The 26,112-nt window shown below is 35.9% G+C and overlaps 1 long non-coding RNA gene across 2 annotated transcripts; it reads left to right on the top strand.

The window, feature by feature from the left end:
* On the top strand, window positions 1–22,352 carry LOC116243148 (uncharacterized). Of its 2 annotated transcripts, none has more exons than XR_004169893.2 (6): window positions 1–42; window positions 716–815; window positions 9,250–9,355; window positions 9,553–9,640; window positions 9,726–9,814; window positions 20,779–22,352. It is a non-coding gene; the product is annotated as an uncharacterized LOC116243148 (long non-coding RNA). The 2 variants fall into 2 exon arrangements; XR_016466287.1 differs by lacking the exon at window positions 1–42 and adding an exon at window positions 458–541.
* Window positions 22,353–26,112: the final 3,760 nt, after the last annotated feature.

The raw sequence follows: 26,112 nt of genomic DNA, 5'->3' as shown, positions 1-26,112 counted from the left end.
GGAATGGTCTCTTTCTGGAAATCTTTCCTTTGGAGTTTTACGGTGAGTCCAGGATAAGGGTAAGCACTCTATCTATTCTTTCCTTGGTATAATAATCTGCTTAGCCAAACTCTCTTGTATTTCATAATTATAACATCTGTATATTCATTGATTATACATGCAGTAAAAAAAGTAATGGAAGTCTGAAACAGCACTTGGAATCTGTGATTTCCATAGTGTGTTCACTTTTGTTCTAAATATCTTTTAACGAGATAACATGGCTATGTAGGCTCTTCTGTCTACTCTTAGAAAATCTTTTCTGTCTTTATGCTTATATGCTATAGTTCATGTGTAGGCAGTAATGCGATATGATCACCATGTAGCTCATGAATGACTAATACATTTAAAATGGTTGTGACATCTTCAACTAGTTTTAAAATATTGTTTCTGTTTTTCCTTTGTTTTGTGTTTAGAGAACTGTTAACATAAGGAAAAACGTACCAACAAAGCAAGCTCTGCATTCATGGAATGTATCTTGTATGACACTTTATACTTTTTAGAGGTATGACTGAAATCATAAAATGAAAAGCAGATTAAAAAGTATTACGTGGTTACGTGAATTAATATATCAGAAATAGTAACCTTAATTTATTGGCTGCAATCTGTGATTACTGCAAGGGGGTGTTTGGCACTGGACAGTATTAACCGAAAGAAAAACTACCTGCTTCTCTTCTAGGTAGTGAATAAAGCATAGAGTTGGAGAAACAGAAGACCTGGTTTTGATATGAAACAACATTATTTTCAACTTGACTAAATAGCGTGGTCACATGGCACGGGTGAGAGTTCAATTTTGTTTTGCCTCCTTCTCTAGAAGAGAAAATGAGCGTGTTATAGGTTGAACATACTGTGGATCAGTTCTCCTGATGAAACTATCATTGTTTGATGCTAAATTAAAACCAGACATAAAGAAGACTGCTTCTCTTTCAATACAGAACTGATACAGAAAAAAAAACCCAAACCTCTAGAAGCCTGTAATTCCTTCTAAGATTTCAAGGGGGGGGGGGGGGGGGAAGATGAAAACTTTGCTGCAAATTGAAATGAAGGACCACACTATCCTCTTCACTGCAGAGTTAATTATGTTAATATCCTTGGCTAAGGCAGTGCTTCTACTTTCTTAGGAATGTTATGGTAAGACAAGCACAGCAGTTACTGTGTGCTGATATATTCTGTACTTCCAAATAATAGTAATATAATGATGTGAATAAAATATAACAGCATTAGCCAGTAATTGGCTTTACATTCCAGAGGTTTCATCTGAAAGCAGCATATGTACTTATTGGACTATTTCCATTGTGTATCACTAGTGAATTAGGAAAGAAAAAGATTCCTTTTGTATTTTAAATGTATGCTATGATACGTTTGATAGAAAATTGGAAATTATGGTTAATAAAATACAAAATGAATGAAAATATGTAAATTGAATATCAATTGTATGGCTGCAGGCACTACCTGCTAAAAAATGTGGTATTTGCATTAATAATTTCACATTAATAACTGTGTTCTTAAAATCTTGATTTAAACGTAGTCTCTTATAATAAGGAGACATTGTTTTGATAATTTGGTGAAAAAAATCCATTAATTTCTGTGAAGCAATATGTTAAGGTTAATTTCTAATTAATTTTCTTCCTTCATTGTAGATGCTACCTGAGATTTATCATCAGAAAGCAGAGTAAAACACAATGTTCTTCTGTGTTTATTTTTTGAATGCTCCACAGACAAAACTGTGCTCTTATATAAGTTTTTATATAAATTTCTGTTTTTTTTTCCTGAACACTAGTTAAAACTTAGGCTTAAAATTTCTGGTATGCTTAGTTTCAATTTTTTCCTGTTATAAGAAAAATCAACACATCTCTGTCAGAGTTGCAGGCAAGTGTTTTCTCAAAGGTGTCGTATCTTTTTAGTGGCAAAAGACCTTTCTCATCAACCTGTTTGCTGCGGTGCTTTCCCTCACTGTAGCAGTTAGCACCTTTGAAAGCAGCAAGAGCAAAAACAGTAAATCAGTCATGCTGAATTGACTTAGTTTTACTTTGAAACTCTGATGCTGAAAGTAAGGAGTTCAATTATTGTGACTCAGTTCTGGAGAGAGAGGAAATGCAAATCGTTCATATTCTAGCATCAAATATTATAATTAATATTCTATATCTTGATGGTGGTAAAAATTTCCAGAAATAATGTAACCTGTAGAACTTCATCTGTATGTTTTGAAAACAAACAAAAACTTGTGAAGACATAAGAAATAACACAAAGTCATCAGTCCAAGCTGATTATCTATACATAGATGAGCAAGTAGTAAGTACAAGGTATAAATAGCTGTATCAACATATGCAGAACAGTAGTCTAGGTAAAGTAGTTTGTCTACTGATTACACCTCATACAAATTTTGAGGTATGAGACAATTTGGAATGAGTAGAATGCTAGTTACAAACAGAATTTCTTATTTTGATCAAATACTCTGCTTAAGCAGATCGTTACAGTCAAAAATAAATAAATAGATCATTTGAAGTCATTTTCCTTGAAATAGCTTAATGCACAGTTAAATGAGAACTTCAGGCAACAATAGCACCAGGAGCAATAGCTTCTAGTATAAGAATGGCCTCGGGTTGCACCAGAGATTCTGGTTGGATGTTAGGAAAAACTTGCTCTTCAAAACAGTGGTCTGGCACTGGAATGGGCTGTCCAGATAGCTGGTTGAGTCATTGTTTCTGGAGGTGTTAAAGAAGCATTTAGATGTTGTACTAAGAGACATGGTTTAGTGGGAAATATTGGTGATAGGTGGATGGCTGGACTGCAAGAGCTTAGATTCTATGATTCTAAGAGTTATAGCATTCAACAAGGTTCAGACTGGAGACAGTAGAAAGATGCATTACGATATCCTAGATCCACATACAGGCTATGATTTTCTTTCAAAATTCTTTCAAATTATTTTTCTTCTGTAACATTGCTTGGAGGAATCCAGATAATCTGATCTAACCTCTACTTCTGGTTTTTCTAGATTAATTAAATTTGCTTGCATATGTTGATTTCTCTTTTTTCCTGCTTTTTTTTTTTCTTTTTTTTCTGTTTGGTTATTGTGATCAGAAGAAAATATTATGTTACCTTCATAATATCACAAGATTTTTAAAGTCTGTATGGGAATAGTTGCATACTTCTCATGATAGAAAGAAATTCTCCTCCATCTGGACTGTCACAAGTCCATGGGACCAGATGGGCTTCATCCTAGGGTGCTGAGGGAGCTGGCAGGGGTGATTTCCAAGCTGCACTCAGCCATCTACCAGTGCTCCTGGTTATCTGAAGAGGTCCCAGAGGATTGGAAGCTTGCCAATGTGACTCCCATCTACACGAGGGTGACCAGACTGGTGGGCAGGGGAAAGGCTGTTGATGTAGTTTCCTTTGACTTCAGCAAAGCCTTTGACATGATCTCTCACAGTTTTTTCCTGGGGAAACTGGCTGCTCGTGGCTTAGACAGGTATACCCTTCTTTGGGTAAGGAACTGGCTGAGGGCCGTGCCCAATAAGTAGTGGTTAATGGAGTTAAGTCCAGCTGACAATCTGTTACAATGGTGTCTCCCAGGGGTCAGTACTGGGGCCCATCTTGTTTAATATCTTTATTGATGACCTAGATGAAGGGATTCAGTGTACCCTCAGTAAGTTTGCAGATGACACCAAGCTGGGAGGTGGTGTTGATCTGCCTGGGGGTAGGGATCTAGATAAGCTGGATCGCTGGGCTGAGGGGAATGGGATGAGGTTCAACAAGGCCAAGTGCTGGGTCCTGTACGTTGGCCACAACAACCCCATGCAGTACTATAGGCTTGGGGATGAGTGGCTGGAAGACTGTGAAGAGGAAAGGGACCTGGGGGTGTTGGTTGATGCTCAGCTGAACATGAGCCAACAGTGTGCCCAGGTGGCCAAGAAGGCCAACAGCATCCTGGCTTAAGTTAGAAATAGTGTGGCCAGCAGGAGCAGGAAGGTGATCATCCCCCTGTACTCAGCACTGGTGAGGCCACACCTTGAGTACTGTGTTCAGTTTTGGGCCCCTCACTACAAAAAAAGACATTGAGGCCCTGGAACGTGTCCAGAGAAGGGCAATGAAACTGATGAGGGGTCTGGAGCACAAGTCCTATGAGGAGCGGCTGAGGGAGCTGGGATTGTTCAGTCTGGAGAAGAGGAGGCTCAGAGGAGACCTCATTGCACTCTACAACTTCCTGAAGGGAGGTTGTGATGAGGAGGGCTTTGGCCTCTTCTCCCAGGCAATGAACAGGACCCGAGGAAATGGCTGCAAGCTGTACCAGAGGAGGTTTAGGTTAGACATAAGGAAGAACTTTTTCTCTCAGAGAGTGGTCAGGCACTGGAATGGCTGCACAGGGAGGTGGGGGAGTCACCATCCCTGGCAGTGTTCAAGAGGTGTCTGGATGAGGAACTATGAAATACGGTTTAGTGCTCATGGTAGCAATGGTGATGGGAGGACGGTTGAACTAGATGATCTTGCAGGTTGTTTCAAATCTTGTGATTCTATGAAATAAGATTATGTATAAATCTGCTACATAGGAGTAGTTTGATTAGTTTCCTTCTTCCTTATATGTGAAAGGTATTGTTAATGTATTAGACTGAATACTAATCTAAAATAAGGTACATGAAAGAACTATTTCATATGAAAAATGACTGATTTCCAGAGAGTGATGAATGATTCTTGAGATTATGACATGTCATGTATATGCACTATATATTGTCTCTAATATAACAATTTTGATCTTCTCTATATACATATTTCTAGGTAATCTAGTTTAAAAAAACTATATTGTAGGAAAAAGATTTTTTTTTTTAGATTGCACAGTAGATAACAAGACCCATATGTGTTCTGTAGGGACTGCTAGGCACAAAGATAAAATGTTTAGGTAACACCAACAATTCTCTCTCAGGGCTCACTGTTATCTCAGGGAAAATAAGTTCATCAAACCAGCAGAAAACAGATAAAAATGTAGCTAGAGAACTGACTTTTAAAATTTTTGAGGTTGCACAAAAGGCTGTTTAACAAAGCTCTACTAGTAAAGTATAAACTCAAATGAGACAGAGCACATGTTTAATGTTATCAAAATATGTTTTAAGACTGTTATTACTGTAGATGTTTAAAAGTAAAAGAAATCAAGAAATCCAAATCTAATCTTACTTTTATGACATGTATTAAGGTAGAGTGCAGTAGATCTCATCTTATTCTGTGATTGGTCAGAGTAGATAAAGAAACGCCCCTATCTTTGGAAGTGATATTTTTTATTCAAAGTGAAACTTAAGCGATCTGTATCCAGATTGCTTATTGGATGAAAATTGAGTTATTGTCAATCCATCTGCTTTCCTTCCATTTTCCTAACTGGATTATGATCTAGGGTGGAAAAAATGATACGACACTGCATAAATTGTGTGGGTTCCTGAGGAGTTTTCAGCCTGTGAATACTCCAAGCCAGAGAGTCATTGTAGGGCCTCACAAGACAAGTGTGTAGCCAGTCTCATTAGGCTGACAACCTAAAATAATCAACCTTGAGAAGCAATCTATGCAGATTCCGATCAGACAGAATCTAAAACTGGATCTTTTGGTAGTCTGATGTCAGGACTGTAAAAAAGAAATTCAGCTTCTCATTTGTATACCTTTACACTCTTACAACTGTGAAGAAAATCTGGCTGCAATTTCAGTTCAGACATCCCCTGGATAAGAACATTACCCAAATCCTCAAAGCTCATGCACACTCTGGTTTCCTCTGAATAGCAGCACTTACGGCCATCTGTTAGGCTGGCATTATTCCTAGCAGAAACTGTAATGCCAGTTTAAAAATGGCACGGAGTACCAATTGGTAGGAAGAAGCAGTTTCTCTCTCTTCACCCTCCTATGGTAGCAATCATCAGATGTCTTTTCAAATGTACCTTTTTTGAAAGCTTGTCTAGTTAACAACCAAGTTAATCACAGAGTTATTTGCTCATGTAGCTGCTTAGCCATCATTAATCTCAGACTTCTGCTAATTCAATTTTTGTGAGATTCTGAGATTTCTAGAAGTCAAATTCCAAAAAGAAGATGAAGTTACGAAGCTTAATAAGGAAGAAAAATAGTAAGGTGAACAGTAAAGGAAGCACCAAGAAGCACATCAAATGCTTTTGGCTTAAATTTTGAGGGTAAAAAAAAAAATTACTCTTCTTCATAAATGAATAATTCTTTTTATATTAAGCTATTCTGCAGGAATAATGGACTTCATTTTTAGTATTAAGTCATGAGTTTCTTAAATATTCAACCTGAAACACCATGCACAATATGAATCCTCAAGGGAAAAAGGGCAGCAATTATTAAATCTTCTAAAAAAAGTCTACTTCTCTGTTATTACCTGGGAAAAGTGATGCAAACAAATCTTCTCTAAAGATGGCCTCTTGACCTGCTGCCACTCAACATTTCAGTGATAAAGCTTTCATACTTCTTAAACACTTTCGGAAATTGTTTCTGTTATTCCTTAATGCAAGAATCTGTCAAATGGTAGTATATAACATACAGTGCTAAAATTATCAGCCTGGCATCCATTGCCTACCATCTGGTTTAGTACTTGGGAGTACTACTGTCATAATATGGCCTCAGACCACGGACAGAATGACAGTCACATTTAATTCTTCTGTGTCTGGACATCAAAGAAACTTGCAGGCCGATATTGAAGGGAGTGCTGGGGACAAAAGCAACAAAACCACTGTGGCTTTTTTTTTTTTTTTGGCTGAAGCTGTAATTCAGCTTGCAAAATTGTTTCTGCTATGAGAAGCTCCGGAACAACTTAGCAGCTCTCTTATATTCAGCTACAGTTGTTTAATTCATAATCCGTAGAATAGAATTGAACGTTTATTTTGAGATTTATTCATAGCTTTGTCTTCTGTTAACTACATGCTCTTGTTAGCATCTCTTTAGTGTTACTTATGCTCCAAATTAACTATCTAATAGAAGAATTTCCACTTCCAGTTGCATTCCCTGCCTTTTGGGAAAACTTTTATTTTAAACTGTTCTGGCTTCCTAGTTTTACTATTATGGAGAACTGTTCTGCATTTTTAAAAGTTTCATTTTCAGACCGTTATGTTTGTTCATTAATGTTTTTAATGTCCCTTGCTGAACTGCTGTTACACTTTTACTGTCTAACATGCATCAAACTCACAGCTTGGAGTTTATTTCACTGTAATGAAAATTCGTAACTGACCTAAACTGTAATGATACAAAACATTCTGATACAACATTGTGATATGTGCTGGAGTTAGGTGATCAGTATGCCTTGGTTGGCTGGAATTTCTCAAACTGCTTAAATTATATAATTATGGCAGATCTTGTGAAATGGCAATAGGAAAATCAGGCCTGTTAGATAAATACGTCTTTTCTAAGTAAAACCAGGAAAAAGAATCCCAACCACAGGATAATCTGTAGTGCCTCATTCCTAAAAGAGAACAAATCTGCTCACTGTAACTAGCTATGCTACTAGTAAACATGTAATTCTTAAGCAATTGTCCATTAACAGTTTTGACAGTTTTTAAATCAAGCAGTTTGCTTTTTCAAGCATTGTGTTCTTTATTAGTACAACCAATATTTATTTCTTTTTACATATATTAATAATATGTTTTAAAATATGAGTGATAGAACAGATCTTCCAGGAGAACGAAATAGTAATTTTTTAAATCTAGCTTTAGACAAGAACAAGTGATGTTTTTCATGAAACAAGTGATGTTTCTCCTTCTGAGGAAGGAGAATCAAGTGTGAAGGATGAAGGATAGATGTGTGGGAAAGTCACCACTGAGGATAATGTAATAGCTTTCATTGGAAAAAAATGTATGCAACCGAGGAAACAGAGTAGAAACAGAAATAGCTTGTGGGACAAGTATTAAAGCTACACCCAAATATTACCTGGTATTGAGATAAAATTTCCATGTATCCGTGTTTTTCTGCCTGTGATGTGAGAGTACACATTCTCATTCCAGGCATAAAAATGAGGATCAGTTCAGTCAAATGCAATGGCTGTTAATTTTTACGGACTGTGCTTATGCAACAAATGTAATTCAAGTAATTACTGGTTTATTAAAGAAGTTTTCTTAAAAATAATGATTAAGAATTCCAGGATACTTAGTTTCTTACACCAAAATATGTGCTAATATATTAACCTGGGGGGGACAGAGGGGAAGTGTTCTTTGCAACAGCAACATAGCACTTTTGTCAAGGCATATACTCACCAAACCAAAAACTGTCAGAAAAATACACAGACTCAAGTATCTTCTTGAGTAAGAAACTATCAAAATTGGTTGTAATAATTGTCTAAATAGTAAACACAAGCTCAAGTAGACATAAGTAAATTTCAATTACTTTTCAAGTAATTGAAAATGTATACGGATGGGAAGGGATAGCTGCAGTGCATATGTCATGTATATATGCAGTGTCTGGTGCAAAGAAATATTTCACAACAGCAGCTTGAAGCTGAGCATGATGAACTACTTACTGGTCTAATGACACTCGTAATGTAAACTTCAGTCATTATAGGTGAACCTTCTCCTGAAGGTAAGCAACCACTGCAGCCAATGGTCTAGAATCATTTTCTTTTCACTTTCAGTCAGTCAAAAACTTTCCAGCCATTCCTCCCATTTGCTAGAAGACAGGAAATTTTTACAGCAAGTCCTAGCTGTATTTTTTCTTTGAGTTCTGAAAAAACTGAAGGAATTTCAGGTGCTCAGTGAACGTTTTTATATGCACAGGAAGTAAGGGTAGGAAAGGACAGGATTAACCTAATCTTACTACGTTGAATGATTACACTTTCTGCGTCTATTATACGGGGGGGAAAACAACCTAAGAAAAACAATCAGAAAATCCATCCTTGCATTCTATAATATATTCTTAGCAGGTCATTTTTTTCTACTGTCTAATACGTATAATGTATATGTACATTTATATTCTCATCATAATAGAAGTAAAGCACTTCAGTTTTTTATGACTAAGACCAGGAACAGATGATGCATAATTCTAGTCTTCATCTCGCTCACAGAAAAGACAAAAATGTAGTGAGTAGAGCTCATGTCTGTATCCTCATATCTTGCCATTTTAGTGCATCAAAGGCTTCTGAAATGTTTAAAAAGATCTGCTTGTGATGGACTTTATCTGTTTTGTTTAAGTTGACAAGATACTTATCTTATTTTTTTTTTGTTGTTTTTGTTTGTCTTCTCCTAGGTTCAGGCTTCAGTGAATCTGTAAGGTGGTGGATACTTATATGATGTTGATTATGAGAAGTTTCCTTTAAGCATGTTTCCCAAGAAGCAAGCTCACAATTTTCCAGGTTAGTTCTCTGCCCAGATAGCAAAGGGACACGTCAGCATTTCTTTTTTGTTTTTAATGCAAATTTATAGGAATTAGTGTCAAAGTCATAAACCTTAAGTGAGCCATAGATTCTGTAGGTTTGTAGTAAAAGTGTTTCTGGGTTTCACCAGGTGGGAAGTGAGCAAAGCATTTGTAGCTTCTTAAAATCTGTTCTAGGTTTCACAGTGACTTCACATCTTCAAATTCAGTTTTGAGATGAGTGCCATATTTCTGTCTACTTCATACAGTACATCTTTGCAACAAGGTAAGCAAGCTGAACTCGGCATTCACACAAGTTGTCCTTTTATCAAAAAAGCAGAATTCACTGAGAGACATCCCTGTTTATCTAGCTTCCTTCTGCACACACTTTCTGGATGCAGTGTCAGCCTACTCCAGTTTGTCATGATTGCTGCTGCCCATGGAGAAAACACCTTTACAGGTAACAACCTTTTTTCACATACAAGTCATGTGTATCTATACAAAATGTATTACATACTCTCTATACTAAAATATTACTGATCACTTTCTGTTAAAGCAACGAAAGGTTAGGGAAAAAAATAGTGGCTTTATACTGTAGAGAATTCTTTTTTCCCCTAAAACTTTATTCCTTCCAACTATGGAATGGCAGGATTTTTCCATCTGAGCATTTTTCCCTTGCTACTCACCCTCTCCAGCCATGTTGGGGTCAGGGCTCTACAGAAGATAGGTCAGAGGAGCCAGGCCTGTCAGCAATTTTATGTTTCACGTCACTTCATATATATATATATTGGGTTCATAAATCATCCAGCAGTGTAGTACAGTTTATTTTGCTTTCTCAGGTAGCTTTAGAAATCCATACTTACCATAACTCTACATCACCATGGTCTAAAAGAAGACTCTGAATATAGTTTGTGTTGATTATCTTCACTAGTGTTGCATGAGAATTTTAAATGGAGTGTAGAAACAAATGCTATTTGTAGGAAATGCCTCAGTTTAAATTAAATTTGTATCTTGAAAGCATGCTGTAATATGCTAAGGAACTTCTTCCATGCCTATCACCCAAAACAGTGAAAAGAACTTCAAATGCAGTGTAGGAGCCACAGGGTAAAGCTACTACTCCAAGCCTAGTCTACAGGAGCTGCATGGGGAAAGATTTGATTGAGAACCTGCTGTCTGTCCCTGTCTTGATCTCTCTTTTCACTTTTTAACTGACATGCATCTGTAGACCCTGGTGTAATGCTATAAGAGGATGGAAAGTACCACAATAATATCAGGGTAGCAAAGCCTTTGGCTACAGCAAATGAGAACAAGCCCAAGAGCAGCAACCATAGATACAGAAATGAAGGAAAAGAGCTGCTTACCTTTAGAAGGCTACAGGTAGGCAGGGATCTCCAACAAGAGATGCCCTCACCTCCACTACCAACCCTTAAATCAAGTCTGGGAAGGGGTGGATCCTGGCTCCACTCCATTGCATGCAGCTGAGGTCCCCTGGGCTGGCCCTGCATTCCCACCAGGTGTTCAACCACTGGTTCAGGCTGTGACTTAGCATTTCCACTACACATGGGTTTTCCACATGGCATGGTTTCTTAGCCCATCAGAAAACCTGCTCTCATTTAGCTTGCTTCCTTGCTCTTTCTCTTGTTCATAGCTATGCTGTTTCAGATTTGCAGCAGCTGTGGAAGAGTAAGAGAGGAGGGGGAACAGTGAGTTCATATATTTGACTTTGTACACCACTGACCTTTGCTCTTTTCAGTGACTTATGAGTTCTTCAGGATACTGGTGTTTCCCTGCAGGTCTAAATCAGCTCTGCTCCATGAGTAAACAGAAACACAAATTTTATCCTTACATGTGGTGATGGAAGACCTGTAATGAATTCATGCTTATAAGTAATACTGAAAAGATATATTCTTAAGTACACGCATAGATGTGGTTTTTGCAGTGTAAACAGGCACTGTGAAAATGTGATAACTTTTGGAAAAGCAGAAAAACATTGATTAGGGGTTTTTTATTGTTTTGCTTAAGGTTTGGTGTGCCAGTGATGTAGAAAATAACCAAGCCTACAGCAGGGTAAAAACAGAACAAAACCAAAAAAAAGAAAACCTACATACAGGAAGATTGAGAGGGTGTTTGGGGGAGAAGAGCATTATTGTTTTCATGGTTTCTGAGGATCACGCGGAACACAATTTTTTCTAATGCTATATCCTATTTTTGCTTTGAAAAGCTATATAAAAAGAAATATAATGTTACACTTTTAAGCACCGAGCCATTATAAAAGGAGCAATGACTGCTCATGCAATTCCTATTTCTTCTCCTGTACAAGTGCTAAAAATGGCTCAAGGTACATTTCCCAGCATTCTCAGTGAGGTTCCTGAACACTCACAAAGGTAAGCAAATGATTTTATAGCTAGCTCAAAAAAAGACTGATTTTTCTCCTTAGTATAAAAGCAAGCATTGGAAATGCATGGGTATTTGAAACTGTGAAACTTACATTCTCAGCAGCTCTGCTGTTCTGAGTAACAAGGAACTGTAATTAGACACTTCAGATTTTCAAAATCATTTCAGAAATCTTTTTAAAAACCCTTACATCAAATTGCATGATTAACTGTGGAACAAATATTTCAGCATGACAAGAGAGGAAAAAAGCCTTCAATATATAGGGGAGCTGTTAGGTCAGGACTTGGACTGGTGATTGAGCACCTGGTGAAGGGCTGTGGCTGGGCCTATGGAGTACAGGCAAATAATTTGCACCTGTGATCTTTGTGTGACCAGAAGGGCTGGATCATCCTGGGTTCATATAAGTCCCACCTGCTGAAGAGAGGAAGTCTCTTTGACCTGGGCTGCTTCTTGCAAATGAGTTGTTGTATAGCTAAAGAGTCCCTTCACTGGTTGGATGAGCACAATTCTTCTTTTTGTATGTGACTGTTGGCCTGTCTCTGAATACTTGGCTTGGTATCATCAAGAACATGTCAGAATCAATTTTCCTTCTTTCTGTGCTGAACAATTACATAACTGAGTTACATTCTAAACTCTGAAGAATGCTGAAAAATAGGCAGGTCTTAGCAGATGTGGTTTTTTTTTTTTTTTTTCAATGATAAAAAACAAACACTTTTATTTTGATATTATTAAATGAAGTTTAATGAAATAGAGGAGCTAGAAGGATGTTTAGTCCTGTCAGTGTGCTGAAGCTAAAAGTTCTGGTTTGAGCAACTGTAAAAACAGCCTTGCATGCCTGAATGATTTAATTCTTAAAGTTGATGGTACCATAATCTTTCTGAAGAAGGTGAAAAAGAATACACCTGCGAGACATATAGTTGGTATTAACTAAAGAGAAACATGATGTATATTACAATAGATCAGTATAGTTCAATTGGAAAGGACCTACAAAGATCACCTTGCCCAAATCCTGAGTGCTTCAGGGCCTCTTCAACACTGACAGGCATGAGGCATCAACTGCTTTTTAGGAAGCATCTTCAAATGTTTGATCACCCTCGTGGTACAGAAATATTTCCTAAGGTCCAGTCTGACCTGGTGCTGTTTTGTTCCTCTCCTGCCATCAGCCCCTAAAAGGGAGTTAACAAAGACAAGTAATAAAAGAAAATCATGACAGGGAAAAGAATGTAGTTTATTTGCTCTGAAACAGATGCTGTCATGTATAAGGATGAAGGAAGACTAAAGAGAAAAAAGTTTCAGGCAATTTTATGCTATGGGGTGCTGTTAGGAGAAAATCTTCTTGTAGGTGACAATTCATGTATGAGAAGCATCTTGAAGCATCTTCAGATTTGGAGGTGATTGGCTATAGATACAATTTGGACTTGAAGAAAAAAATAAAGGTAGTTTAAAATAGCTACACTTGACTGACTGAAATTTCTTTTTAAATGTTTTTCCTGTTGTTATGTGACAGTGTGATAACAAAGCGAACTGACAAACATCAAATTAATGCAGTCTCTAAAGGTAACGTGAGAGGTAGGTTAGATGTATGTTTGTGTAGTATGACAAATATTTGTGAATTAACCTCTTGTGAGTCACATTATTTGTGAATTATAATGCCAATAGATATATTGCCATCTACTCTCCATACGTGTTCCTAAATGTTTTTTTTCCAGTCCTGGTAGTCAGAGGATTGCAAGAAGGTTGCCTTCTGGATAATCAATTCAAATTCCATCTTCTATCCTAAGATGCCTATGACTGAATGAAGTGGGCAACAATAAAGTCCGACTCTTTATTGTAAAATACCTTGAAGAATTTCATTTATTTTAAAATAATGAAACTCTCATAGCAGAATCTTAACAGCAGACAACATGTAAGAGAATGTGCTATCTCACGACACTTAAATCTTGACCCCAAATCTTTCTAGAATCACATGATGAAATCTAAAACACAAATTGCAAAATCTGAATGAAATCAGAAATATTTGGTTGGGTCTAGAATGAAGGAAGAACTACAAATATCATTCATCTACTTGAACTAGATATTTGTTAGTTCTAAAACTTTCCCAGAATAGCTGAGGCTGGCAAGGCCCTCTAGAGACTGCAGCAGTCATCTTGTCCAATCCCTTACCCCAGCAGGTTCTACTGTGTCCAGGCAGTTTGGTGAGATCTCGAAGGAGTCTTTACTGCTTCTCTGGGCTGAAAGTTCCAGTGCTCATTTTTGTTACTAATTTTTTTTTTCCTGTGTTTTATCATGTGTTAACTCCCTATATAATTTCTTAAAAATAAATGTGTACTTAAACAACAGTAACAAACAGGAAAATAAATACAAACACAACAGGAGGCCTTTGTCCTCTTTGAAGTTGATGATGTGAAATATGTAGCTTGTCCTAATCTAAGCAGTTAAAGACACATTCATATGAATTGAGTTTGGCTGGAAAAGTGCAATGTGTGTTTCAAAGCATCAGCCTTCACCAGCCTCTAATTTAGCTGTAGTTTTATGCTACTCAAGCTGTCCTCTTTCTGGTGTCTTTCCTCAAAATCACAGCCAAAGTTTCTTTGAGGGGGCTCTTAATTTGCCATTTTCTTAGTTGGAGACTTTCATTCTTGCAGCCACTTGTTTATGCAAAGGAGCTCAAAAAAAAAAAAAAAATTAAGTTACTATTACGTGGAGAACAACAGTTAATCCCAATAGCTTGGAAGTACCTTCTCTCATGAGAATGAAAGTGACCTGTTTAATATAAAATTTCCAAATTGGAATTGGTGAGTGTGCATGAATGTTAGTATACTAATACAGTATGCTGATATTATTCGTAGGTATGAATGCAATAAGGTCTTATGTAAAGTTAACTGCAAGAGAAAGTTTTAATGACTCTTGAGAAATCAAGTATTTCAGGGAAAACAAGTTTATTCGAAACAGAATTACTGGATTTCTTTTTGATTGCATTGTTTGAGGCTTGCCTAAAACTGTTCAGTTCATAAATTAGTTGTAGAATGTCACAGTTAACCTCGTATTTAAACGGATCCAAAGTACGTGTTTATTGACTGAAATGCAGGACTTCTTTCATTGAAGTACTTGGTAAAAGAAATGTGGTTGTGATTGTAATTCTGATACTTCCAAATTATCCTGATTTTTTTATTTAGTCTAGTTTCAGAAGTTAATCACAGGTAGACTGTGTGTCCAGAACTTTTCTCTTTAGACTCAATTAAGAGCAGTACTATTTGAACATGCTTGTCAGGTATCACTTGTGATTCTCATCAAATTTCGCTCATCTATCAAGCATCAGTAAAGCACATAAAACATATATGTACGTAATTTTTATGGTTAGTTTCTAAACAATTGGCTAGAATTACTTCTCCTTTCATTTTGTCTGAATTCCAGTTGGCAATATTTTATTTCTCTCCTGGTGCTTTCACATTTCACAATGGGAGAACTGGGGAAAAGGTGTGGTTTTGTTTTACAACCAGTATCTCATCAGGCTAAACTGACGTGCATTCCAAATATGAAAGTGTTTTACATTATTAGAGATAATCAACTTATCAAAGAAGATATTTAAAATGAACAATGAAATTTATTTAATTTTGGCTTGGTGGTACAGTAATGAAGTGATTCTTAAGAAGTAGCTCATTGATTTGATTAGTTGTGTAGCTACAATTGTACAGAAAATATTACATCATAAAATATATTTCTCCACAGAAAAATTGCACTGGAATCCCTGAACTGGCAAAGATAATTTCTGAGAAACAATGGGCACTTTTCTCCAAAACTACAAGACTCCTGATTAGTTTTTCTGCTTTCTATAGATTGCTGCTGCCTCAAAGATATGAATTACTAGGGTAGCATGGCAGATAGAATTTAGATTTTTATAGTGTGTAATCAAAATTTTCTATCTTCTGCAGTCTGACTTGGCTGTGAATAATTATTGTAACTTAACTCAGCAAGAAGCTTAGTGCCACGCAGCCTTTCACTCACTCCTCCCACAGCTTCTGCTGGGGGACAGGGGAGAGAACTGGGGGGGAAAAAAGAGCATTAGAACTCATAGGTTGAGATAAAAACTATTTACTAAAACAGAAAAGGAAAATAATAATAGTAATTGTAGTAATATGTATTTACAAAACAAGTAACATGCAATGCAATTGCTCACCAACTGCTGATGCACAATCAGTCCCTGAGCAGCAGTAGTAAATTCTCTAGTAAATTCTCCACAGTTTTCAAAAATATTTTTTCATGATGTTGTACAACACAAAATATTTCTTTGGCCAATGTAGGTCAGCCTTCCTGCTTCTGTCCTATCCCAAGAACTTGTGCCAACCCCCAGCCCCCTTGCTGGCAGGGCAGTTCAAGAAGCTGCATACTTGTAATATCCTTGGCTCTGTACAGCACGGCTCAGCAACAACTTAAACATGTCATTAACATTTGTCTCCTAAAGACAAAATGTAGCCTCATACTAGGAAAAATAAAATCAGGATTCTTAAGTATTAATTCAAGCATTCTTAATTTTTTTGTTACATGAATGCATAACAGTGGTAGTCATTGTGGTATGGTATTGCCAAAAATGAAGGTAAGTTGTAAGATGTGTTGTACCTAGAGGTGCAGGAAAACTTTTAATTCATAAAAATGAGATCATGTCTCCCTTCCTTTGCTATTTATAAACTTTACAGATGCAAAATTTAGATTAGTGTGATTTTTACATAATATTTTACCAATTGCAATGAGGATATTTTTAGAGGTGAGGTGAGAGATGACTTCATTTTCTGTCCAAAATACTGGTGAATATGCAATATTCTAGAATACTCAGAGCCTGGAAAATTCAAAGACATGAAAGAGTCAGAGCTCAGACCAAAATAAAACTGAGATCATTTTTATGTAGAATTAGACATAAAAATGAACAGATAAATTAAAGGATTAATGTGTTAATTAAAGTATATTTTTCTCTTTTAAGAAAAAACAATGAACTGTCTAGTCTTTGTAACTGCATTTTCTGAGTAAATGAATTTACCAACTTGTTAGAACATCAATTATTAGAATAATAATTAAAAAAATTAAGTTAAAAAAAAAAAAAAAGTTAAGAACTTATTTGGTGTAAAAATTCTACAACTACAAGCATTTCATAAAAATATGTGTATTGTTCCATTATTTTGTTTGGGTTTGGGGTTGATTTTACTTGGAAAATGTTTCTGTCAATTAAAAAAAAATATTTTAAAAATAAAATCTTTAGCTAAAGCTATTCTTACTTGCACTGATCGGGAAAGAAGAGTTGAGCTGTTGAAAAAAAGCAAAGCAGTCTAATTTCAAGATCAACAGTTTATTCCATGCGTTTCATGTTTGAGTTAAACTCTAGCAGAGGCATAATGAATTCAATTGTATATTGCAATGAAGGTTTTTAGCTAATCAGACAGAATAAATTGACAAAACTTTCCTTTAATAGTCTGCTTCATATCCTGTGTAATTTCATATGTTTCATAAAAGAAGTTTGTGAAGGAAGGAAATCAAGATAAACAATTAATCAATAGCTAATGCAGATAAGGGTGTAGAAGACAGCATCTGACTCTGCTGGGACTGCTTTGCATTGCTTTCCTTGATTGCTTCACTGTTGCTCCCTAATCTTTATTAATGTTTACTCATCCACTAGAGAAATGCACTTGTTTTTCCAGGCTGCAATGACCTTTGAGGGTCTGACATTCATAACATTTACTGTAGACCTTAAGTAAATGAATTATTGTGAGGGAGTTTAAGAGGAGATTTGAGAAAAGAATGTGCAATGTAACATGTAATTCTGTATTGCAATTAATGTTAATTTCCTTTGTAATAGCAGGTTTGTACTATTGACCATCCTAAACTGAAATATTTCTGTCTTTAAGGTTTGTCAATTCAGGTTTGGGATCAAGAATAATTTCGAAATGTAAATGACATTGACATCCAGTAAGTCTAAAGTGTACTTACAAGAATAATAATGAAAAAGGACGTTTGTAAGTTATGGCAGCAAAATCTGTCTCTATCCCTGGTTGCCAGTTCTAGCCTGGATTCACAGTTGGTTTTGGTTTGGTTTTGTTTTTAAACATTCACAGTAAGCTGAAAGCCTAGATTTTTTATTCTAAAGCTATCAGAGAATCACAGAATGGCCAGGGTTGGAAGGGACCTCAAGGATCATGATGGCCTGCATGCAGGGCCATCAACCTCCCCATTTAATGCTAGACCAGGATGCCCAGGGCCCCATCCAATCTGGCCTTGAACACCTCCAGGGACGGGGCATCCACAACCTATTGTATAGAACACTTAATTTTTGGATCAAATCTTACAGCTAAAAAATTAAAAACTTCAGACTCCTCATTTATAAACTTCTTAATCTTGAATTTGCAGTCTCTTTATATGGCTCAAAACTAGATAAAAAGCAGTCTATAGCCAGAAACTTCTCCCTGTGTACCTGCTTAACGGATAGCTATCAGGCTCCTTTCTGTTGATAAGATAAATAGAGGGAATAATGGTCTGAATGCAAATCAATAACTGTGTGTGTGCCTCTGGCATGAACTTTGAGAGTCACTTTCTGTGTACTAAAAGATCATGCATTACCTGACTGGCAGCATTGTTAAGTCTGTGCAGATCACTATAAGTTTGAGCAGCTGATGACAAATAAAGAAATACAGCTGGGAGTTTGAGGGATGTTTGTCATTTCTCATTGAAATGAACTAGTGATTTTTGTAGAACAGAATGCTTGGTGTGTTCCTTTCAGAGTACTTCAGACTTCTATAGGGGAGAAAAATAAATAGAACTAAATTTAGAAAACTGAGGATGAGGAAAAAGCCTGAAAATCTTCCTCCTTACTTTGTCCAGAGGGCTGCCATAGCCAGCTATGCTGGAGACATAATTAATTCTTCATAATGACAAATGTAGGTATTTTATACATAATGTAAGTATATTTTTTTCAAGTAAAAATACCATGCTAGAATATGTCCACAGTCTGCTCAGAAGTTGGGGTGTATTAGAAGAGGAAAGGTTATTCTCCTCACATACTCCACACTTATGAGGCTACATCTGGAATACTGTGTCCAGTTCTTGGCTTTCCAGTTCAAGAATGATGGGGAGCTTCTTGATAGTCTAAAGCTGGGCTTGCAAAGGTAATTGCCATCCCAGAACATCTCCCTTAGGAGGAACGGCTGAGGGACCTGGGACTGTACAGCCTGGAGAACAAAAGGCTGAGAGGGATCTTATCAAAGCTTGTAAATATCTAAAGGGTAGATGTCAAGTGGATGAGGCCATGTTCTTTTTGGTGGTGCCCGGAAACAGAACAAGGGGCTGTGGGCACAAACTAGAACACAGGAAGTTCCATCTGAACATGAGAAACTTGTTTACCTTGAGGGTGACAGAGCACTAGAGCAACTACCTGGAGTATCTCTAGAGTCTCTTCCTCTGGAGATATTAAAAACCTGCATGCTTTCCTGTAATGCTCTAGGGAACCTGCTTTAGCAGGGAGTTGGATTCAGTGATCTCCAAAGGACCCTTCCAACCCCTATGATTCGGTGAGTTTCAGGATTTCCTTTTATTTATTCAAGAGACTATTCAATTTCTAACAAATTGTCTATAATTCTGGTAATTTTTGTATCATGCAGATTTTCCCATCCAGTTCTCTGAATGCTTCTTGGATAAATGAAGTTGTGATTTTTAAAGAATAAAAAATTTATACACCTGACAATATAATTTTTTATTTTGAAAAAGGACTTCTTTCCCATCTGAGTGCTTATTTTCTCCTAAAAACAGAGTCTGTGAGAGAAAGCCTTCAGATGACACTTGATTATGCATAACTGGAGAGAGTCTGTCATACCTACAGCTCCTGTTCCTTGTCAGAATGGTCACAGTTGATGCATGCATTTTCACTGATATCTGCCAGAGGTCATTTCTTCATCCTCTTGTATTTTTCTTCCTAAAAAAAAAATGAAGTCAATTTGTTTTTCTTCTTAATACAAAATGAGTCAGTTTTCTGTTCTTATCTAAGTGTAATTATGAATGTTGCTGGGAAGTTAATGTGGGTTTCTGACTGCCTTGTGTTATATCTACTCTAAACTGGTGCCAAATACTGAAGTATATATGCTTGGAGTATCAATGCAAGAGTGTGTTCCGGTGGTGTTCTTAATGTGCTATCTATTTCTCTTACAAATGTTCTTAAAAATTGAATTGGGATTACTAGGATCAAAAAATTAATAGAACTGTAATTGAGGCAATCCTATGTAGAGCAGTTATCTCATGTCAGGCAAAGGCTGGAAAACCTTCACTGAAAAAATGAAAACTGAAAGTCCACACTGGTCCATTTGATCAATTTTGCAGTACGGCACAAAGCTGTTATTTCACTTCACATTGGGAAAAAATATTTTAATATATAGAATCATGTGTGTTTTAAATCACCTTCAGCCTTGACTACAAGTTTATAATTCATTTATTTATCTTTACAGTTGTCAACAATGTATTCTTATTGCTAATGGAAATATTTTAGTTTCAAAGTGGGGAAAACAGGAAAAATAAGTTCATCCTTCTGGGCTTTTTTTTTTTTTTCCCCAATGATCAAGTATGTATACAGGATGTCTTGTTGCTACAGTGAAGAAAAATGTCAAATATCTAATATTGCATTTATTGACCTAGAGCTACCGAGTGCAAAGATTGAAACTGCTGCAATAACAAAAATCCTAAGTTACTTATTGTTCCTTGCTTAGAAAGGGATAAAAATATTTGGAGATCCCATTTTTAGAAATATTTGCACTAACTCCCACTCTAATGAGAATTTTCTGTATAATCTTTTGAGATGTTTGTCAACTCTGGATCATCAGCAATGTGTTGAACTAAAGCATAAAGTTGTAGAAAAGAATATATGATAATCAGGATTGATGCATTTTATTTTGAAAATAAGTAGTAAAGTATTTACCATTATATGTTTATTAAATAGGAGAGTATGTTTGGTACAGAAATATCTCTAACTTACCTCATTTGAAAATGTATCTTTTTCTTAAGGCTAAAAAAAAATTAGATGTAGACCTGTGGGAATACAAGAAAGACTGTCAGACTATTCAGTTCAGAAGATGTGGACTAAGATAGCATGAGAACGCAACACTGAGAACCAAGGACATCTCCAGAAGAAGAGAAAAGCAAAGTCAAGTAAGCTGGGTGATGGCTGAATAATGATGACCCCGACTGAAGGAAAGGAGCATGGCTAGGAACAACTCATGACCCTGACTGGATAAGCACTTGCATGCATGGTTAAAGAGTGTTTGTGGGATGTTTTGTTGACACGTGAAGATGGGTGGGAAAGCTAAATGAGAAACCTTGTGAATGTGTATAGAAACCATAACAAACAATTCGGATCGTTCACATCTGAGTCTTTGCCTCAGATTCTGCATAGACCTATGTAGAATTTTGTAGATTTTGCATGTTTTGGGAGCTATGGAGAAAAACAAAGCACTAAAATTCCTTTGTTTGATTTCTTGTGTTTTTTTTTTTTTTATATATTTTTAAACTACAGTAGTACAGAAATACAGAATGACTTTTCTTGTGCATTATTGTCCTTTGGATTGATACAGAATAGCTTCTCTAATGAGATTTCAATTTGGAGATGAACATTAAGAACAACTAGTGAATACATTCTTTTCCAGGCCTCTCTCATATAAGCTCTTAGAAAGTTTCCTGGAAAGTCTTATGTCTTGCAGTGCTAACCTCAGTATTTTAGCAAGGCTAATGTAATAATTGTATTTGTTTGTTTGCTTTTTATCATGAGCAAGAAAATACCTGAAGAGAAGTCTTAAGTTTTAACCCATCATAACATAGAGGCAATAATATTTGCTATGTATTTCTCAGACTACTGTCTTTGAGAACTGTAACGGATAAGAAACATCAAAATCATAGAATCATAGACTATCCTATAGTTTTGGAAGGTATCCACAGTGATCAGTGAGTCTAACTTCTGGCTTCACAAAGGATAAAACACTGGATATTGTTCCGTAATAGAAACCTTTTATTTACAAAATTTTTCTCATTTCTTTGCAACTTCAGAGTTGATTCTATTGATAGTTTTATAAATATGCCTGAATGCCACAATGAATTACTTTCTTGTATTCAATCCAATACCATCTGTTATTTTCTACTATTAATACATATTACATAGTGTAAAACATCTGAAAACTGTTGAATATTGGTATAGTTGCACCAGAGATCTGCTAATTGAATGAATTATGCTATCCTGTCTCTCTGTGGGACTATTGAGTGATGTCCAATAAAGAGAAAGATGTGGCATTGTAAGTTTTGCTACCTCGAGCATGTTAGTCGTTCCCAATGCTTCTGAAGAGCATTGATGAAGCTGTGCCTTGGATTTAATATAATTTACAATCTTACCTATATATTCATGCTTTCATGCAATATCTTCTAGTGTTCTGCATTATATTTGATCTTCTCATTTTTATTTCCAGGATTGAAAGGTAATAGAATATATTCCATAAACGTGACTTATATTTTTGCAGTTTAGTGATTTATCAATGCGATGAACATTTATTGCATGAGACAGATTTACATACGCGAATATTTACATGTGCAATAGATTTATAGATAGAGATTATCATTTAGATTTTTTTCATGTGTATTTATTATTTTGAATAGATTTTTTTCACTAATATTTTGTGCTATTGTATTCAGTTTTTCTAAGACAATAGCACAGTTTACTTTTACATCTGGGGATTGTTTTATATATACTAGGCTTGTTTTCCTCTTTCAACAGTGAAAATTCACATGCAAGAGAGAATTTTCAGGCATAGCTTGAATGCATTTTTTTCTTCTTGCTTCAAGATACTGAACAGCCCACTGGTATTAGAATAGAAGTTACATTTATACTTTTGTGTGTGGAAATGTTTCACTAAGATAAACCATGAGAAGAAGTTTAGAGGAACTAGACTTTTTTTTTTTCCCCAAAGCTCTTAAAATGCTTATACAGAGTTCTGTTTTTTTTTAATAAGAATTATGATTTTTATCCTTTTTTTTTTTTTTTTTTTTTTTTTTTTTTTTTACTGTAGTCAGATTTCCTTTAGCTGCTACATAATATGCCTGGGAAAATGCAAGAGTTCTCTTTCTAACAGGTAAAATCTTTTGAAAAATATTTCTATCACAGTTGTACACTGCGCAACTTGAGCAATGCTTAATGTTATATTGGACACATGATTTGGACAACCATCTCAGGGATGGGGTCTGACTTTTTTATGGACCTGTGTGGAGCTAGGAGGTGAACTTGATGATTCTTGTAGGTCTCTTCAAAATCAGGATATTCTGTGATTAAGTCCTACATTCATTTTACCCTGTAAAATGGGTAAACCACGTATACATTCAAAAGGGTTTTAATTTTGCTGCTCATGTCTATGTGTATTAACTACAAGGGGCAAATAACCAATCCACCAATTCATATATGATGTTTTAAAAGCAAAACAGGAACATCAAGACACAAGGGTAAATATATATATATCTGTTCTGGAAGAAAAATCTAGTGAATATAACAAGATTAAGATTTATAGTAAGAGATTTTTGTGACTCAAATTATGTTGGTTTTTTTTTTTTGCCACATGGTGTCATGTACAAATATGAGATTATGCTCTATATGCAAATGCTTTTAGTTTGGTCATATGTTCAATGGCCTGAAAAACAGCTATGTACAAAGTTCAAGAAAAAAAGTCATTATTGCATTACTTAATATGAAGTTCTAAGAGCAGCTATTGGGCTTAGTTGTATGTTCCATCTGAATGATTACTAATATTAGTTATATTTTCCATTTAGTAAAAGCAACTGAAGAAAGCTATCTCTATCTCACGTGTTCAGTCCACATCTTCAATCATCTGCTGAATTGGTTCTTGAAAATAAATTGTCAACTACCAGTGCTTTTTAGGAGTTTAGTGAGAAGGAATTGGAAGTATGGAATAAACTCTTTCTCTATATATATAGTGTGTATATACATGCATATATATACATACTATTCTTATAAATACATTAATTATTGTCTAAACAGCTTGAAAGAGCTTGGGGTTGTAAGTGTGAATCTGATGTCCCAGTCCAAAGGAACCACTGAAAGTACATTTAATCTCCCTGGAGTTTAAACCTAAAATTAAGCCTGTGTTTTCATGCTTGTCAACTTGAAGCTTAAGTGAAAGTGGTAAGTCCTCTTAGAGGAAGAAGTGTGTTTGACTGCCACATACCAGGAAGGAAAGTTTAAGTAGAGAAGTCAAAGCACAAAACTAGGAGTGGAAAAAAAAAAAAGGAAAACTGGATTACTGAAAGAGAAACCTCATAGGTTAAATAAGGTAGAGAGGAAAATAAAATAAAATTAATCTCAGAGACTTAGGTTGTAGTGACTCACGGACAAGAATATTATGAAGTGTTTGGATATCATAGTGAAGTCATCTCTAAATTGATTTTTAGGATAAAGTAGAAAAATGTGGCAAGTTTCCTGACATATTCTGATTGTTATGCTCCAGACCTTCCTGTATATTCTGCCATCAAAACTGGATTCCTTTCTGAAACTCAAGTAAGGTTCAGCCTATTCATCTTGCTGTTCGTTTTTGCTTTTTTTTTTTTCACTGCAAACTTTCCTCCATTACTGTCCTATTCTTTCTGTGTTTACTCTCTGAATTGGTTATATTATCACTTCAGCCACTCTTTTCTCATGAATGCTTTCTGGAGTGCTGGACATCTAGGTTGTGTTTAAATAAAAACATTGAATGGATAACTTAAACAAGGTTGTCTGATGCTTCATCGGCATTTATTACCCAAAATTATGAGTGGAAGAGCAAGCTACATTAGAAGGTCTTCTACCAATTAGTGGCTATTTTCTCTTTTCCAGTACATAAAAAGAAAGTATTTTCATCTTGTTTGTGTTACCACGATAACAATGAAGACTGAATTTTGTGTGATCCTTTTCTCTTAAACTTCTGTTGCACTGCAGACAGGTATGTTCTTGCACAAATTCACACAACTACAATTTTTTCACTAAAATCCTGTTTGAAGGGTAAAGCTAAAGGCATTGCCTTGGAGTTACAGTCTGCCAGTGCAGATGATGAAACAGCAGTGTCTTGTAGTAAAATGAAGGAGACTAATTAGGAGGTAAATCACAAGGAGTGGCAAGCATCTTGTTTGCATAGTAACATCAAACTTTCTGATCCTCTCATGATGCAATGATTATCAAACAAAGGCATATACAGATTTTCTAATAGTTTCCAAAGGGAATAAGATTCATTTGCTCATAGACTGGGGTGACATTTTAATTCCCAAGTGTTAATGTTAATAGGTTTCCTCATTAAAGAAGCTCATTAAAGTCAAAAACCCACTGAAAATTATTAACTATGATATGATAACACTGAGGAGAAAAACTCATGGAGAAACAGTAAGTATGTTTTGAATACTCTCTTAATCGTCTGTGATTAGTATGTTTTTTCAGACTGCCAGTGGCAGCAATAATAGGTTCACTATCATTCCATACTTAATGTTTTACAAGTGGAGCAGCATTACAAATAAGAAAAGAATCTGGTATGCCTTCCTTTTGCAGTTGCCTTTTTGAAAGATTCTTTCACTTCTAATGACCTGGAATTTTTCACCAGAGATTTTTTTTTGCCTACTGCATTCTAATTTGTATGAACACTTTTAGTAGTTTTATATATTACAACAGACTGGGTATGACAGTGTGTTTCCAGATTATGAAAGCATGTGACAATAAGGCCAAGGTATAGGTGTATATAAAAGGCAAAAAAGTGACCAATATCTGGCTTTCATACTGGCTGGCTAACAATTGCACCAATAAAACTGGCCTATATTGGCTGTTCTTTTTATTTTTTTTCTCTTAAATTCCACCTTTGAAATTAATCTGCTGTACAATTTTCTTACTTGCCTTTCCTTCTTAGTCTCCCCTTTACCAGTTACTTGATTTCATAAAAGGGAGGTATTGAGTTGTACAGAGAGGTGGTGGATGCCCTGTCCCTGAAGGCATCCAACGTCAGGCTGAATGGGGCTCTGAGCACCTGTTGTACATATCCTTGTCCATTGCAGGGGAGTTGGACTAATTGGCCTTTAAGAGTCTCTTCTAACTCAGATATTCTATGATTTTTATGAGGCATTCTCTAGAATGTATGGGCTCATGCAAAACATTCATTTAGCATATCTTTTCCTTCACACCTGCAAATCCAATCATATTGTGACCTATGCTGTGCATTGCAAAATCAATCTTAATGTACTTATATTGTCTTTAATGTTAACTCAGTGCCCAGTGCATCTGTGATAGGAGACTAATTATGGATGCCAGAGGCACATTCATACTAGAGGAGTTGG

This window comes from Phasianus colchicus, chromosome 4, assembly GCF_987193195.1.
Source record: "Phasianus colchicus chromosome 4, bPhaCol1.hap1.1, whole genome shotgun sequence".
Taxonomy (NCBI): domain Eukaryota; kingdom Metazoa; phylum Chordata; class Aves; order Galliformes; family Phasianidae; genus Phasianus; species Phasianus colchicus.
This window is presented reverse-complemented; position numbering and strand designations above follow the sequence as displayed.